The sequence below is a fragment of the Rattus norvegicus genome, chromosome 5 (assembly GCF_036323735.1).
Source record: "Rattus norvegicus strain BN/NHsdMcwi chromosome 5, GRCr8, whole genome shotgun sequence".
Taxonomy (NCBI): Eukaryota; Metazoa; Chordata; class Mammalia; order Rodentia; family Muridae; genus Rattus; species Rattus norvegicus.
The window spans coordinates 72,430,075-72,446,172 of record NC_086023.1 but is presented as its reverse complement, the minus strand read 5'-3'; the positions used below and the strand labels follow the sequence as shown (position 1 = coordinate 72,446,172).

Here is a 16,098-nt window from a genome sequence, read left to right as displayed (position 1 = left end):
ACAGCACGCTTACCTTGGAGAAGTTTCTCCTTTCAGAACTATATTCTAAGGCCACTAGATGGTGACATAGATTAACTTTTTATTTCTTTAGGCATTATCTCCAATTCCCCCCCCCCCCCCCACCAACACAATTGGGGATTGGACCCAGGGTTTCAATGAATGCCAGGCAAATGTACTATCAACTGAGTTATATTTCCAGCTCCTAATTTTTATTTTTTTGAGTTCTTGTAAGTTAAACTACAAATATTTAGAGTGGAGTCAATGTGTGTGTGTGTGTGTGTGTGTGTGTGTGTGTGTGTGTTGCTTAATTTCAGTAAAGCTAAATTAGTATCACAATGTTTATGAGTTGCTTCATTGTATTTAAAGGAGCTTGTCATAGAGGTAAAAGTCAATTTTCATTCAATCTCCCTCTAACAAGTTTATGAACTCCTTTAAGGATCTTGTAGCAAAGATAAAAATCAATTTTCATTAATAGTGTCCTGCTTATATCACAAAAGTATCCTTTGTGTGTTGAACATTAAACAAAATGCTGTGTGGAAAGACAAAGACTAAGGCTCTCTTCTTGAACTGCCAACAGTTGTTTATAGTTTTGTAACTGTTTTGCTAATATCTTTCTTAGTATCAGTGGTAGGAGTTATGAATATCTTATTTAATGAAAGTATAAGCTTTTCATTTCTGTGAAGTATTTTATTACCAAAACATACACAGTTGTATACTTACTATACTTTTATGTATGTTTAAAATACCCCTGTGGGTTTCTTAGGAGTTTGGATTAAAAATGACTTTTAGTGCCAGTGACATGTTAAGACCGGAAGGCCATGAGTGCAGTAATTTCTTTTTTTTTTTCAGTTTTTTTTTTTTTTTTTTTTGGAGCTGAGGACCGAACCCAGGGTCTTGCACTTGCTAGGCAAGCGCTCTACCACTGAGCTAAATCCCCAACCCCTTCAGTTTTTTTTTTATTTATTTAATACTTAATAATAATTCTTTGGTTTCCAGGCAAACATCCCCCTCCCCCTCCCCTTCCTTATGGGTGTTCCCCTCCCAACCCTACCCCCATTGCCGCAGTCCCCCAAACAGTCTAGTTCACTGGGGGTTCAGTCTTAGCAGGACCCAGGGCTTCCCCTTCCACTGGTGCTCTTACTAGGCTATTCATTGCTACCTATGAGGTCAGAGTCCAGGGTCAGTCCATGTATAGTCTTTAGGTAGTGGCTTAGTCCCTGGAAGCTCTGGTTGCTTGGTATTGTTGTTCATATGGGGTCTCGAGCCCCTTCAAACTCTTCCAGTTCTTTCTCTGATTCCTTCAACGGGGGTCCTATTCTCAGTTCAGTGGTTTGCTGCTGGCATTTGCCTCTGTATTTGCTGTATTCTGGCTGTGTCTCTCAGGAGCGATCTACATCTGGCTCCTGTAGGTCTGCACTTCTTTGCTTCATCCATCTTGTCTAATTGGGTGGCTGTATATGTATGGGCCACATGTAGGGCAGGCTCTGAATGGGTGTTCCTTCAGTCTCTGTTTTAATCTTTGCCCCTCTCTTCCCTGCCAAGGGTATTCTTGTTCCCCTTTTAGAGAAGGAGTGAAGCATTCACATTTTGATCATCCATCTTGAGTTTCATTTGTTCTAGGCATCTAGGGTAATTCAAGCATTTGGGCTAATAGCCACTTATCAGTGAGTGCATACCATGTATGTCTTTCTGTGATTGGGTTAGCTCACTCAGGATGATATTTTCCAGTTCCAACCATTTGCCTACGAATTTCATAAAGTCGTTGTTTTTGATAGCTGAGTAATATTCCATTGTGTAGATGTACCACATTTTCTGTATCCATTCCTGTGTTGAAGGGCATCTGGGTTCTTTCCAGCTTCTGGCTATTATAAATAAGGCTGCGATGAACATAGTGGAGCACGTGTCTTTTTTATATGTTGGGCCATCTTTTGGGTATATGCCCAAGAGAGGTATAGCTGGATCCTCAGGCAGTTCAATGTCCAATTTTCTGAGGAACCTCCAGACTGATTTCCAGAATGGTTGTACCAGTCGAGTGCAGTAATTTCTTAAAGGCTCATGTTTATTCTTTCACTCTGTTTCCTACATGTGGACTTTTGAAGAAAATTTCTGGACCTTTTGTAACTTTTCTCTTATCACTGTTAAATGTAATAGCTTGTCTTTTCATTTTTGGTTTATGTGGCTTTCACTGGCTGCTTTTATAGTCTCTTTAGAATGAATTTCTTATAGTTTATTTTCAGTGTTGTATTGAAGGGTGGAGCATGTATGTAAGGAGCTTATTGCCTCTTTTCCACTTCTTAGAAGCTTCAGGATGCTGCCTAGGGTTTCTCCACACATTCCAAGCTCAAGCTTCATTGTGCCTTTTATGAAGGTAAAGACAGTTTACGGGAAATCAGAACCTTTAAGATTAAAATTGGTGTTGGAAAACATTCCTAGTTATAGTTTCAGTGTAGCTCCACAGTGTTGTTTGGGGGGCTCTACGGTGCTTCTGCAAGTGCTCTAGGGTAGCTCTTGCATATTCATAGTCCAGACTGGTTTTGTCACATGTCAAGCCACCAAGACATTCAAAAGTATTCTCCAAAGGTATTAAGCAAGTTAGTGACACAGCCATATCTAATGCGAACAGTGAAAGTCACAAGGCCAGCACAGCTGCTGGACAAAGATCCAGCAAAGCCTTGGTCTTGATCTTCATGTATGCTTTGGGGGCTTTTGATATTTGTACAACTTTCAGATCCAAGATTGGTGGGAAATACTTATGAATCATTTATACCCTCTTCCAGGAATACTGCTTCTAATCTTTCCCAGAAAATTCATGAACATACTAACCCTTCCTGCTTTTAGTGAGATATCCTTATCTGGCCCTACTTGAAGGTCTTCCTTGTACCCTGGAGGATGTGAGTCAAATATAGATACCAGAGATCTCCTCACAGATGCGCTTGGAACATCTGGCCATGTACTTACTCAGGAACAAGATAATTAAAAAGGTAAATAAGATTTGGTGGGCTAGGGGTGTTGGCAGCAGATCAGATTAAAAGCCTCTTCCTACTATATTCCCAGGGAATTATAGAACATATAAGATCAGGGACCACATAGGGTATTCCCCTTGAGGAAAAGACACAGCAACAAAGTTAGATTAGCTGGAGTTCCTCTACCCTACACAGTGGCTTACACTGATGGACAGAAAATGGTGTGGAAAAATGATCTAAGAATAAAGTATTAAGACCTCCCTTTCTCAGAAAAGTTAACTCATGCAGAGACAATGTGGTGGTATATGACCAAGGAACAAAAGAATACCTAAATTAGACATATAAATAAATTCTATGAAGGTATAAAATATAAACATTGTATTTTGGTAGAAACTGAATAGCAGCAGTAACTTTGGACTGAAGATTTTTCCTGGGCCTAATGACAGTTGGCACTCTGACCATTAAGAGTTATTAATATGCTGTTCGGGACATGGCAATTTACCTAGTCATGCTTGGAGAGTTTCCTCCTGTCTAGTGCCCTTGAAACCACAAGTTTCTTAAATACTTGGGTTATAGGGTTGACAAGAGGGAGTCATTGTAAAAGATAACTCTGTTCTGTCACTGTTTCTCAATGTTCACCAAACTTATGATGAAGAGGAAGTTATGAAACATGCCCAGAGACAAAAAGATATGATCTAAGATTTGGAACAGCATGAATCTATCCATGCCTACTGAGTTCTGCTTAAATAAACACTTGAATTGCCGGTCAGTCAGGCTGCAAAATTCCGCCCAACCACCGTGTCTGACTTAGTCCTCCTTTGCTGACTTCTATTCTCCTATGTGGGACTTGGCCATTGCTGAGGCTGGCCCTTTACAAGTTAGCTCTGGTCCACTCATTTCTGTTCACTCTTCCAGTGAGTTTTTCAAAAACTATTCTTTTTCTATGAACCACTTCCTTATATATACATATTCATATATATGTGATCAATAAATAATGCTCACAGAATAACTTGATTCAAATACCTTTTTATACACCCAAAAATGAAATTAAGGAGTCAACTTCATTGCATATTTTTCTCCATTATCCACTCATCTTATAGGAAGTGATTGAATTTTCTTTTCCTTATGTTCCTATCAATTTTTCTATTATACATTTTTGCCATTTCTCTCAATTTATTAAATCGAAGTGTCTCAATTTAAGCTCTACTTCTCTGACTTCTTGCGAACTGACTGTCTTTTCAGCTGTGTCATTTTTAAGGTCCTGGTTTATTACATTGTTTTTCAGTTTTCAGTTATAGTTTTTCTTATTGATTTGAAGACTTACTGAAGATGCTAGAAGGAGAAACACAGTGACAACAGAAATAAGATAAGGACCTTCAGTGTTGGCCTCTTGTATAATCCACACATGTACAGTGGCTCAGAAGGGTAGAGGATTATGTTGAGTGAAGGGCCAGAAACTCACACAGAAATGTGTGTGTGTGTGTGTGTGTGTGTGTGTGTGTGTGCACGATGTACTGTTTTATGTTCTCTATCATACAGGGTTATTACAAGAATAAAAATAAACACATGTTTATATTGGGGACTGTTAAATGAATTGTGCTTTCTCTTTAAACTTTCACAATATGAAAGATGTTATCCAGATGCACTCGACATAGGAACTTATTGGAAAGCTGATGTTTTTCCTAAGTTGAAGCTTAACTAAAACAGGTAAGCTAAGATAGTTAGGAAGATTAGAAAACAATTGGCCAACAGACTAGATTTATTATTTTATTGCCCACAAGTTAATTTCTGTTTGCTAACTCACTTGAGTAGAAGGAAGAATATTATTTTCCCTATCAATTTCAGAAAGACAGTTTACAGAGAGTCTTCCCTGTAGAGTGTAGGAGTCATGAGAAGAAATGTGTTTTTAGAGCATGCATTCTTAGATTTGAGTTCTGGTACTTAGTACTTATGTGACCTTATAAGTTGCAAGTTATTTTGTCTTGATTGTTGGTTGGTAAAAACGAAACTGTTACTCAAAGTGATAGTGGCAGTAAAAAGAGATCATTGTCACTACCTTATTTCCCTGTAGAATTACAGCCATGTGTCATTTAATGCTGAACATTCCAAGAAATGCGTTGTTCAGATTTTTATTCTTGAATTATCATGGAATATATTTACAAACTAATATCACTATTTCATTAGACCATTTAGTCTATAAGATTCCTGTGAATACTCTTATAGAAGAAGGGGAGGGGGATGACATAGGAGGCTTATGTCCAGGAATAACATTTGAAATGTAAATTTAAAAAATCAAATTAAAAAAAAAAGCAAGGAGGTAAGTAGAAGGTTTGAGGAGTTTCAGACAGGATTTAGGTAATTATGTTTTCTGACTTGATCATGGGAGACAATGGTTACTGCTGCCTCTGCTTGCAGTCATTTCTGTGAAGGTGGGTCCATGAGTGTGGGATCTGAATACATTCTCATCCTTAGATTTCACATACAAGATCCAAGATTAAAGGGGTAAGGGATGTCACATGGATGCTCGTGTAGTAGAGTTAGAACTAGGATTCAGATCTTCTAGCTCCTGGCCCAGGCTTTGTTATCTCAGCTTTCTACTATGCTAAGCTGGGCTTAGGCCTGGCTTGATCATTCTTAGTCTGCAAGGCAAACCCTGTCACGACCCACCATTGAGTCATGTTGGCATGGGGTTACTTTTTATTCTCTGAAGTTCCAGGATTAGTGTCTCTACCACTGCACACATCCTCATTGTTTGCCTTTTGAGTCACTTCATTTGGAAAAGCTAATACGTTAACCTAATGAGAATCTGAAGTATCAAGCATTAGAGGATCTAATATCCTCAGAAAAAAATCACTATAGATGCTTGTTTCTTTAGAAAATTAAGATTTAAGGGCTAGAGAAATAGCTCTGTGGTTAAGAGTACATGCCGTTCTTACAGAGGACCTGAGTTCAGGTCTCAGCACCATAGCAGGTAACTCACCATCACCTCCATATCCCAGGGCTCCAGCACCCTCTTCCGGCCTCTACTGATATTTGCAGTCATGTGCATGGACATAAGTGGCCCCCACCACTAAAATAGTAAATCCTTAAAAAATAAGATAATGCATGTTTTTTGAAATTTTCAGCATGTTGAACAGAAAATTCAAACTGCTTACCAGTTCTATGTCGCTGGCTCCTACTTCTCTTTCTGCACATCTGTCTTTCTCTTAGCTCACTACATTCCTGCCTACTGCCTTCCTGTTAGGCATTTAAACTCATTTCTTCTGAGACCTTTAGTTTGCACACCTTCTGGCACCTTTCCCCGCAGTGTTCTTTCTCTCTAAGACCTTTCTCTCTGGCTTGACCTTTCTCACTGTTTAGGCTTTGGATAATCATCTCAGAGAGATTATCTCTACCTATCTAGACCCTGACACCCCATTCACTGCCCTCCTATTTTGCTCTTTTTAGCCAAGGATATGCTCTTTAACTGTGTTATATAATTAATTCTTCAGGAATATTGGCTACATGAAAGCAGGTATGCCCTCTGGTTAACCATGGACTTTCACATATGTAGCATCGGGCATGTAGTTCAGTGAATATCTTTGTGTGTCAGATGCTGGTTGGGATTAGATTGAGGAGAGATCACTCCTTAGGGGATTTTTTTTCATCTTTATTAACTTGAGTATTTTTTATTTACATTTCGATTGTTATTCCCCTTCCTGGTTTCCAGGCCAACATCCCCCAACCCCTTCTCCTCCCCTTCTCTATGGGTGTTCCCCTCCCCATCCTCCCCCCATTACCACCCTCCCCCCAACAATCACGTTCACTGGGGATTCAGTCTTGGCAGGACCAAGGGCTTCCCCTTCCACTGGTGCTCTTACTAGGATATTCATTGCTACCTATGAGGTTAGAGTCCAGGGTCAGTCCATGTACAGTCTTTAGGTAGTGGCTTAGTCCCTGGAAGCTCTGGTTGGTTGGCATTGTTGTTCATAAGGGGTCTCGAGCCCCTTCAAGCTCTTCCAGTTCTTTCTCTGATTCCTTCAACGGGAGTCCCATTCTCAGTTCAGTGATTTGCTGCTGGCATTCACCTATGTATTTGCTGTATTCTGGCTGTGTCTCTCAGGAGAGATCTACATCTGGTTCCTGTCAGCCTGCACTTCTTTGCTTCATCCATCATGTCTAATTGGGTGGCTGTATATGTATGGGCCACATGTGGGGCAGGCTCTGAATGGATGTTCCGTCTGCCTCTGTTCTAAACTTTCCCTCCCTATTCCCTGCCAAGGGTATTCTTGTTCCCCTTTTAAAGAAGGAGTGAAGCATTTGCATTCTGGTCATCCTTCTTGAGTTTCATGTGTTCTGTGCATCTAGGGTAATTCAAGTATTTGGGCTAATAGCCACTTATCAATGAGTGCATACCATGTGTGTTTTTCTGTGATTGGGTTACCTCACTCAGGATATTTTTTTTTAAAGAACATTTTTATCTATAAAATGATGCTGTAGCCTAAAGGCTATTATGGAATAAGACAACCAAATGCGAGTCTTATATGATGACAGGCCCGTAACTCCAACATTTACGAAGCTGTCCTAGTTAGGGTTACTATCACTATGAAGAATCACCATGACCAAAACTTTGTTAGTCTCCTGATGAGTCATGTTTTAACTGGTACAGCATCTGACGCCTATATTAATTTTAATGAGACTTGGTCTATGATAGCATGGAAAAGTCCCAGACTGTGCTGTGCTAGGTACAGTATGAAGAACTTGCAGAGTAAAGCATTTTTTTGAACATTAATTTGGACACTGATGGAAAAACCCAAAACAAAATGATTAAAGAGTTCCTTGGGGGGGCTGGGGATTTAGCTCAGTGGTAGAGCGCTTACCTAGGAAGCGCAAGGCCCTGGGTTCGGTCCCCAGCTCCGAAAAAAAGAACCAAAAAAAAAAAAAAAAAGAGTTCCTTAGGTACCCGCAGGCCCTGACGCAGGCTGAGAAGACCAGACACAGGAGTAAGAGGTTCACAGAGCCTTGACATTTGTTCTGTGGCACGAGAACACCCTCAATTCCTCTGCTTTTGTCTCCATTATAGAACAAGATAGTGAATTCTTTGAAACTATGAAGAACCTAAAAGTGATTGCTAAATATAACAGAATTATTAAGTCTTTTTTTTTTTTTTTTGGTTCTTTTTTTTTCGGAGCTGGGGACCGAACCGAGGGCCTTGCGCTTCCTAGGCAAGCGCTCTACCACTGAGCTAAATCCCCAACCCCAGAATTATTAAGTCTTAGGGTTGAGAAACTTAAAAGTTGATGGCCCCCTCAAAGGCTCTAAATATGAGAATTATTAAAATAATAACTAAAATGTCAATACCCAACTCTAGCTCTTCCTGTTAATAGGATACTTTCATTTTATATTTTCCACAAATTTGGACTTTTGCAAGCACAGATTTTAATTTTATAAAAGATATATTTTCCCAACAAACCATTCTAAAACTGAGAATTAAAGTTAGTTCATCATATGAGAGATTCGTGAGGTAATACATCCCATACATAGAAATCTCAGAGGCTATATTGCTTTCAAAATGTTTCCTGTAGCCAAAGCGTATGTACAGTAACACGAACAGAAGAGCCAACCCTGCATATACCCAAAAGATGCCCCAACATATAAAAAAGACACGTGCTCCACTATGTTCATTGCAGCCTTATTTATAATAGCCAGAAGCTGGAAAGAACCCAGATGCCCTTCAACACAGGAATGGATACAGAAAATGTGGTACATCTACACAATGGAATATTACTCAGCTATCAAAAACAACGACTTTATGAAATTCGTAGGCAAATGGTTGGAACTGGAAAATATCATCCTGAGTGAGCTAACCCAATCACAGAAAGACATACATGGTATGCACTCACTGATAAGTGGCTATTAGCCCAAATGCTTGAATTACCCTAGATGCCTAGAACAAATGAAACTCAAGATGGATGATCAAAATGTGAATGCTTCACTCCTTCTCTAAAAGGGGAACAAGAATACCCTTGGCAGGGAAGAGAGAGGCAAAGATTAAAACAGAGACTGAAGGAACACCCATTCAGAGCCTGCCCCACATGTGGCCCATACATATACAGCCATCCAATTAGACAAGATGGATGAAGCAAAGAAGTGCAGACCGACAGGAGCCGGATGTAGATCGCTCCTGAGAGACACAGCCAGAATACAGCAAATACAGAGGTGAATGCCAGCAGCAAACCACTGAACTGAGAATAGGACCCCCGTTGAAGGAATCAGAGAAAGAACTGGAAGAGCTTGAAGGGGCTCGAGACCCCATATGTACAACAATGCCAAGCAACCAGAGCTTCCAGGGACTAAGCCACTACCTAAAGACTATACATGGACTGACCCTGGACTCTGACCCCATAGGTAGCAATGAATATCCTAGTAAGAGCACCAGTGGAAGGGGAAGCCCTGGGTCCTGCTAAGACTGAACCCCTAGTGAACTAGACTGGTGGGGAGAGGGCGGCAATGGGGGGAGGGTTGGGAGGGGAACACCCATAAGGAAGGGGAGGGGGGAAGGGGATGTTTGCCCGGATACCGGGAAAGGGAATAACACTCGAAATGTATATAAGAAATACTCAAGTTAATAAAAAAAAAAAAAAAAAAAAAAGAAGAGCCAACCCTCACAGACTGCTTAACATTGAGCATTGTTTGCACGAAGCAGAAGCTGTGTGACTCATACCATACTTCCAAATATGGAACACTCTGTTTATTTTGCCTCCAAATTCTACGGTCCAGTATCCAATCATCTCAGAGTGAGCTGTCCGAAGGTGAACGTATTTCTGAAAATTCTGCAGGAACGCATTTGTCTTTGAGGGCTTCAGAGAGTAGGTGCGGAATTCATACAATGTCCCATCGCTTTGCCTGGGGCCTGTAGCAAAAGGTGAACATACCTGAGAAAGACAGGGCACATTGAAATATTTTGGAAAAGATTTATCATTGCTGTTACAATCATATATTTGAGCCTGGAAAGAAAGGACACAAAGCAGACTCATAGTTCTTATTTCTATTTTTCCTGTCAATTCTTTATAGACATACATGTTTATGTAGAGATTACCAATAAAGGTAACTGCTCTTAAGTGTGCTAAGCAGAGTTACTTTTCTTAGCTGGAGGACATCTTTAAGCACATTTTCATGAAGAGTTGCTGATATGTAATCGCCAAGGTTGTAATCATGTTTCCCAGAGAGCCTTGTAACTTTAGACTTCTCTCTTATGTAGTCAAAACCTGTAGTCAACAGTACGACTCACTTCAAAAAGACTGAACATCTTATACGTGTCTTTTTGACAGACATAATGTAAATCTTTATTGGCAGAAGACTTTTTGGGTTCCTAAAAGAAATGAGTAATATTTAGATCTAAACTTTTTTTTAAGTACTCAGTGAGGTAAATTACTGGTCAAAAAAAAAAAGATGCTATGAACCATTAAAATTGCTCTGCAATATAGTGGATGGCTGCATAAATGCTGAAAAGGGAGAATTCAAGGAGGCAGAAGTGTTCGGAAACAGTTTCATGTTGGGGCTCACAGGCCTTGTATCCACCGACATTAGGGAATCGGGAATGTTAAACACACAGGGGCCTCTCCTCAGTGGAGGGATTATCTGTTTTCCAGCCCACAGGATTAGGAGTGGATGTTGTTGGGGATCTGGTGACCTTTTCCCTATCAGTGGTGGCAGACCTCACCACCTTTTGCTGCAGAAGCAGATCTCACCCAAATCCGCAGAATGATTAGTCCAGACTCCCCTCCTAGACTGTGACCTTTAGCTCCAGTTAAACCCATCCTTAGGGGAGATGTCCCAGGTACTTACCACCTGCTGACCTCTACGCTATTGGTCAGAGACCACACTAGATTCTACGCCCTTAAACTGTAAAACCTACCCTCGTGTCACATGTACTTTGCAAAGGAGTTTCTAAGTAGTCATCACTTAAGTTTACATTACACTTGGAATGGGTGGTTGTTGTCTGAAAACCTACAATGGGAGTGTTTGTTTCTGGAAATGTTTCCCCAAACTGTACTGTGTAAATATGCTTAGGACGAACTGCCCAGAATTAGACTCCCCAAAGTCTGAACCAGTTTGACGATGTCAATCTGAACCCAGTTTTCATGCTCATCTCTTTGCATGCACACAGCTGTGCCTGGACACCTGCAGGGACCTCCTCAGTTTCAAAAGATGCAGTATAATGCACCTGGTTATATCAGGTTGATGGACAAATCCTTTAATAGCCCTATCCTTTGTATGAAAACCTTCATGTTGTGCTTTAATAACTGCAAGAAAGCACCTTGCCATTAATTATCTGGGTCTGGTTACACACACACACACACACACACACACACACACACACACACACACACACACACAGCATTCTAGTTTATAGCACCATCCTAAGTGGGTTGAATTTTCATGTATCTACTTTCTGAAAGTGATTAAATAAGAAAAGTATTCAGAACCACTTTGGTAAATAGAGCTTTGACGAAATTAGTGCTTACCTTGATCATCTTTAGGACTAATGAAAGCAACAGGCTTTAACTCTACTTTTGTTTATAAGACATAATTATACATGAGTTTATCCTGTGTACAGGGTTAACATAACCACCCAAGTATCTCACTTCATTCACGATTATTATGGGTTACGTTTCTATTTTTCCAAACAACTAAGCTCGTTATAAAAAACACTGCAGGTGCTTCTGAGTGTGGTAGCAATGCCTTTTTTTTGTTTGTAATCACACTCTAAATAACTGCCTTATACTTGTAGTTTAAAATACGTAATACAAGCTGGAGGGTTGGTTCATGGTTGCCAGCATTTGTTGCTCTTGCAGAGAACACAGGTTCCACGTCCTGCACCCATATGGTGGGGCTCAATGATTTGTAACTATAGTCCCAGAGAAGCCACTGTCTTCTGACCTCCTCAAGCACCAGGCATGTATATGGTGCACAAATACAGAAAAATAAACCTAAACTTGTAAAAATATACCAGATCGTAAAAAAAAAAATGATACATAGGAGACTTATAACAATCTTTTGGAATGATTCGAGGAATTTATATTGGTAGAATAGAAGTAAGTTACTGATCAAAGATACTTTTACTATGATCTTTCACCCAGAAAGTATACATTAAAGTAATCAGTATGGTAAAGGTGTGTGTTCAGGGTGAGATACTTCTCTGTTGCAGGGCTGGGCCAAACTGTGCCAGCATAAAATCTGCTTGTTCACTTATCTCCGAATTAGAGCTTTTTGTCAACCATATTGGACCGCCGGCCAGGACAGAGGCCATATGGACAGTACACTCTTCTTTGTTCACCACAAAGTCTGTCTCTAGACCAGCTTAAAGCTCTTCCTAAACAAAGGAGGTCAAGAACTTCTGGGTTCAAGTCACAAATGGCCCAGGGTCCACGGATGAGGCTGGTTGGTTTCTTCCCTTTTACACAAGCAGGCACAACCAGTTTCAGGAGGCACCAGGGCCGTGCTTGGCTTAAGATCCCAGGACCCTGAGTTGCAGGGCAGGATGCTCCCAGAGCGATCCTGAACATCACAAAACGCCGACATCTGAACCAGGCAGGAGCTGTAAAACCTCAATGAGTGGCAGTCGCGATAGTGAGAGCTGCAAGAACGCAATGGTCAGGGCTTCCGGGACGCCCCGTGCTAGAGAAAAGCCTCTGTCCACTGTCTCCGGTGGTGATCTCCTCAAGCCTTGGGTGCCTTGCACTCACATAATATTGGGTCTTGATTGAACCTGGTATTGGCTAGACCGATCAGGGGTCTGCCAGCAAGTGAGAGGGTGTATACTCGCGCCCCCGGCCCCACCCACCTCCCTGAGCCTCCCAGGCACAGCACAGGCCCCGCCCACCTCCCTAGGCTAAGCTCGCTCCCCTCCACCCCAGGCTGCGCCCACCTCCTCAGGCTAAGCTCGCTCTCGCCACAGGCCGCACTGTCCACCTCCCTGTGCACGACTCGCGCACGCCCCCGCGGTCCCTACCTGAGGCGTCAGAGCCCGCGGGGCCAGCGCCGTCCTCAGGCCGCTTCGGAGCGCGAGCATGGTGCTGCCCAGATAGACCGCAGCGGAGCAGCGGGACACGCGCTCTTTCCGCTTCCTTGTGTGCTCCTCAGCTTTAGTTGGGTCCGTGCTAGACTGGGCGGGAATTGGCGGCGCGGCTCCGCCCCTCCTCGCAGGCGCCTGAGGCACAGCCGGGGTGTGGTCGGTGATGTGAAGGTTGTGAAGATCTGGACACTGAACCTGATTCTGTTCCCCATCCTGGGCCTTCACCTCATCTCCTGTATGGCGCTAACACTACAAAATGTAGGGCGAGGCGTGGATGCTTCTCCGGGTGGGGTGAACTTGTAGCAACCATCAGCGAGCCTTTGCCTTTATCACAGAGTACTCTGCATCCCTATTGCAACCCCAAACCCCATCCCCAACAGGGTCTGGGAGGCACCGAGAACAAAGATGGGTTAATTTTCCTGGAGCCCAGAAAAGTGGGTCTGAGGGCTTGACACGTGGAGACCGAAATTAATTTTGTGTGATGTGAAAGCTGACCTGACGTTCTCTGATTTTTGGCCCTCCAAAAACTTCAGTTACAATTTATATTTTTCTAGTGTGAGTTTATTTTCTCTGTTAAGCATATTCTAGGTTTCATGATTTTCCAACTATATTCACTTGGAAGACGTAAGATTTAGAAACCATTTTTAAGTACACTGCTTATTGGGGCTACTTGTCACAAACATTAAATAGCTAAATAATCGCAGTATCTTAAATAATTTCCCTGAAAATAGCCTCTTGGCCACTTTACTAATGTATACTAAACTACATTATTTACTGGTCATCAGGGATTAAAACTGTTTTAGTGTCATAAACTTGGAAATCCTGTTAGCCTTTAAACTCTCAAGGATTTTATGCTTTAGCAAATACATATAGCTCTAAAAACAAACTACACTGAACAAATGTCATCAAAATATAAAGGTAAGTTATTGAAAAACAGGCATGCTACTTTATATAGGTATTAAAATTTAAGATGTGCTTAAGACATTCTACACTAAATACTATTAAAATAGGTTATACGTTTATACTTTTCACTTCTTTGTGTGAGACTTTTCTGACCATGTTATTTTTCATTTACTCTGGCTTTTGTGAAAATATGTTTGTACACCTCAAAAAGCAAGTAGGTACCAGTTGCCAGATAGTTGACTTATGATGCTGGCAAACAGATCAATGTCCTTGGTGGCATTTTGTCTTGCTTGATTTTGTCCAAAGGTTAGACTTGTGCAACCGTGTAGACAGAAGCAGTATGAAGGGACTCTAGCCAGCCGAACATGGCAGACATGACTCTGGTGGACCTTGCCCTCCTCACACATTCCCTCTGCCTTGCTAAAAACCGTTAGATTACATTCCTAAAGCAAGCCACCTTATTTTGTCTACTTCCTCCTCCTATGGCTGACGACCAAGGTCCAGTTATCAAAGTATTAAAGTCCAACAATCAAAAGCCCCCTTTGGCTCACCTAATTAATATGCCCAGTCAAAATTAAACACCAAGTCCTAACACAGGGGTAGGATGGGGGAGGGTGTCCCCTTTTTCCTATATAAACTGCCATTTTTCTATGTGCCATGGTTGGGTCCTTTCTCTTCAGAGACCATCCTTGGTCCCTGGGATAAATAACCCTCCCCCACTCCCTTGTTATTTCCCCTACTCCTTCATCCCTATTCTTTGTCTCTTACTCCCTTCCTTTTCCCCTCTATGGCAAATAAATCTTTGTGCTGAGAACTTGGTCTTGGGGTGTCTTGTGCTGATACTGGTCCCTGTAAGGTGGATCTTCTGCTAGCCCAGCTAGGAACAGCACGCTTACCTTGGAGAAGTTTCTCCTTTCAGAACTATATTCTAAGGCCACTAGATGGTGACATAGATTAACTTTTTATTTCTTTAGGCATTATCTCCAATTCCCCCCCTCCCCCACCAACACAATTGGGGATTGGACCCAGGGTTTCAATGAATGCCAGGCAAATGTACTATCAACTGAGTTATATTTCCAGCTCCTAATTTTTATTTTTTTGAGTTCTTGTAAGTTAAACTACAAGTATTTAGAGTGGAGTCAATGTGTGTGTGTGTGTGTGTGTGTGTGTGTGTGTGTGTGTGTGTTGCTTAATTTCAGTAAAGCTAAATTAGTATCACAATGTTTATGAGTTGCTTCATTGTATTTAAAGGAGCTTGTCATAGAGGTAAAAGTCAATTTTCATTCAATCTCCCTCTAACAAGTTTATGAACTCCTTTAAGGATCTTGTAGCAAAGATAAAAATCAATTTTCATTAATAGTGTCCTGCTTATATCACAAAAGTATCCTTTGTGTGTTGAACATTAAACAAAATGCTGTGTGGAAAGACAAAGACTAAGGCTCTCTTCTTGAACTGCCAACAGTTGTTTATAGTTTTGTAACTGTTTTGCTAATATCTTTCTTAGTATCAGTGGTAGGAGTTATGAATATCTTATTTAATGAAAGTATAAGCTTTTCATTTCTGTGAAGTATTTTATTACCAAAACATACACAGTTGTATACTTACTATACTTTTATGTATGTTTAAAATACCCCTGTGGGTTTCTTAGGAGTTTGGATTAAAAATGAATTTTAGTGCCAGTGACATGTTAAGACCGGAAGGCCATGAGTGCAGTAATTTCTTTTTTTTCAGTTTTTTTTTATTTATTTAATACTTAATAATAATTCTTTGGTTTCCGGGCAAACATCCCCCTCCCCCTCCCCTTCCTTATGGGTGTTCCCCTCCCAACCCTACCCCCATTGCCGCACTCCCCCAAACAGTCTAGTTCACTGGGGGTTCAGTCTTAGCAGGACCCAGGGCTTCCCCTTCCACTGGTGCTCTTACTAGGATATTCATTGCTACCTATGAAGTCAGAGTCCAGGGTCAGTCCATGTATAGTCTTTAGGTAGTGGCTTAGTCCCTGGAAGCTCTGGTTGCTTGGCATTGTCGTACATATGGGGTCTCGAGCCCCTTCAAGCTCTTCCAGTTCTTTCTCTGATTCCTTCAACGGGGGTCCTATTCTCAGTTCAGTGGTTTGCTGCTGGCATTCGCCTCTGTATTTGCTGTATTCTGGCTGTGTCTCTCAGGAGCGATCTA

General features: G+C 41.4%; 1 long non-coding RNA gene across 1 annotated transcript; it reads right to left on the bottom strand.

The window, feature by feature from the left end:
* Window positions 1–9,678: 9,678 nt before the first annotated feature.
* On the bottom strand, window positions 9,679–15,665 carry LOC134478970 (uncharacterized). The gene is made up of 2 exons (XR_010051805.1): window positions 12,958–15,665; window positions 9,679–9,877 (listed from the first exon to the last, which is right to left on the bottom strand). It is a non-coding gene; the product is annotated as an uncharacterized LOC134478970 (long non-coding RNA).
* Window positions 15,666–16,098: the final 433 nt, after the last annotated feature.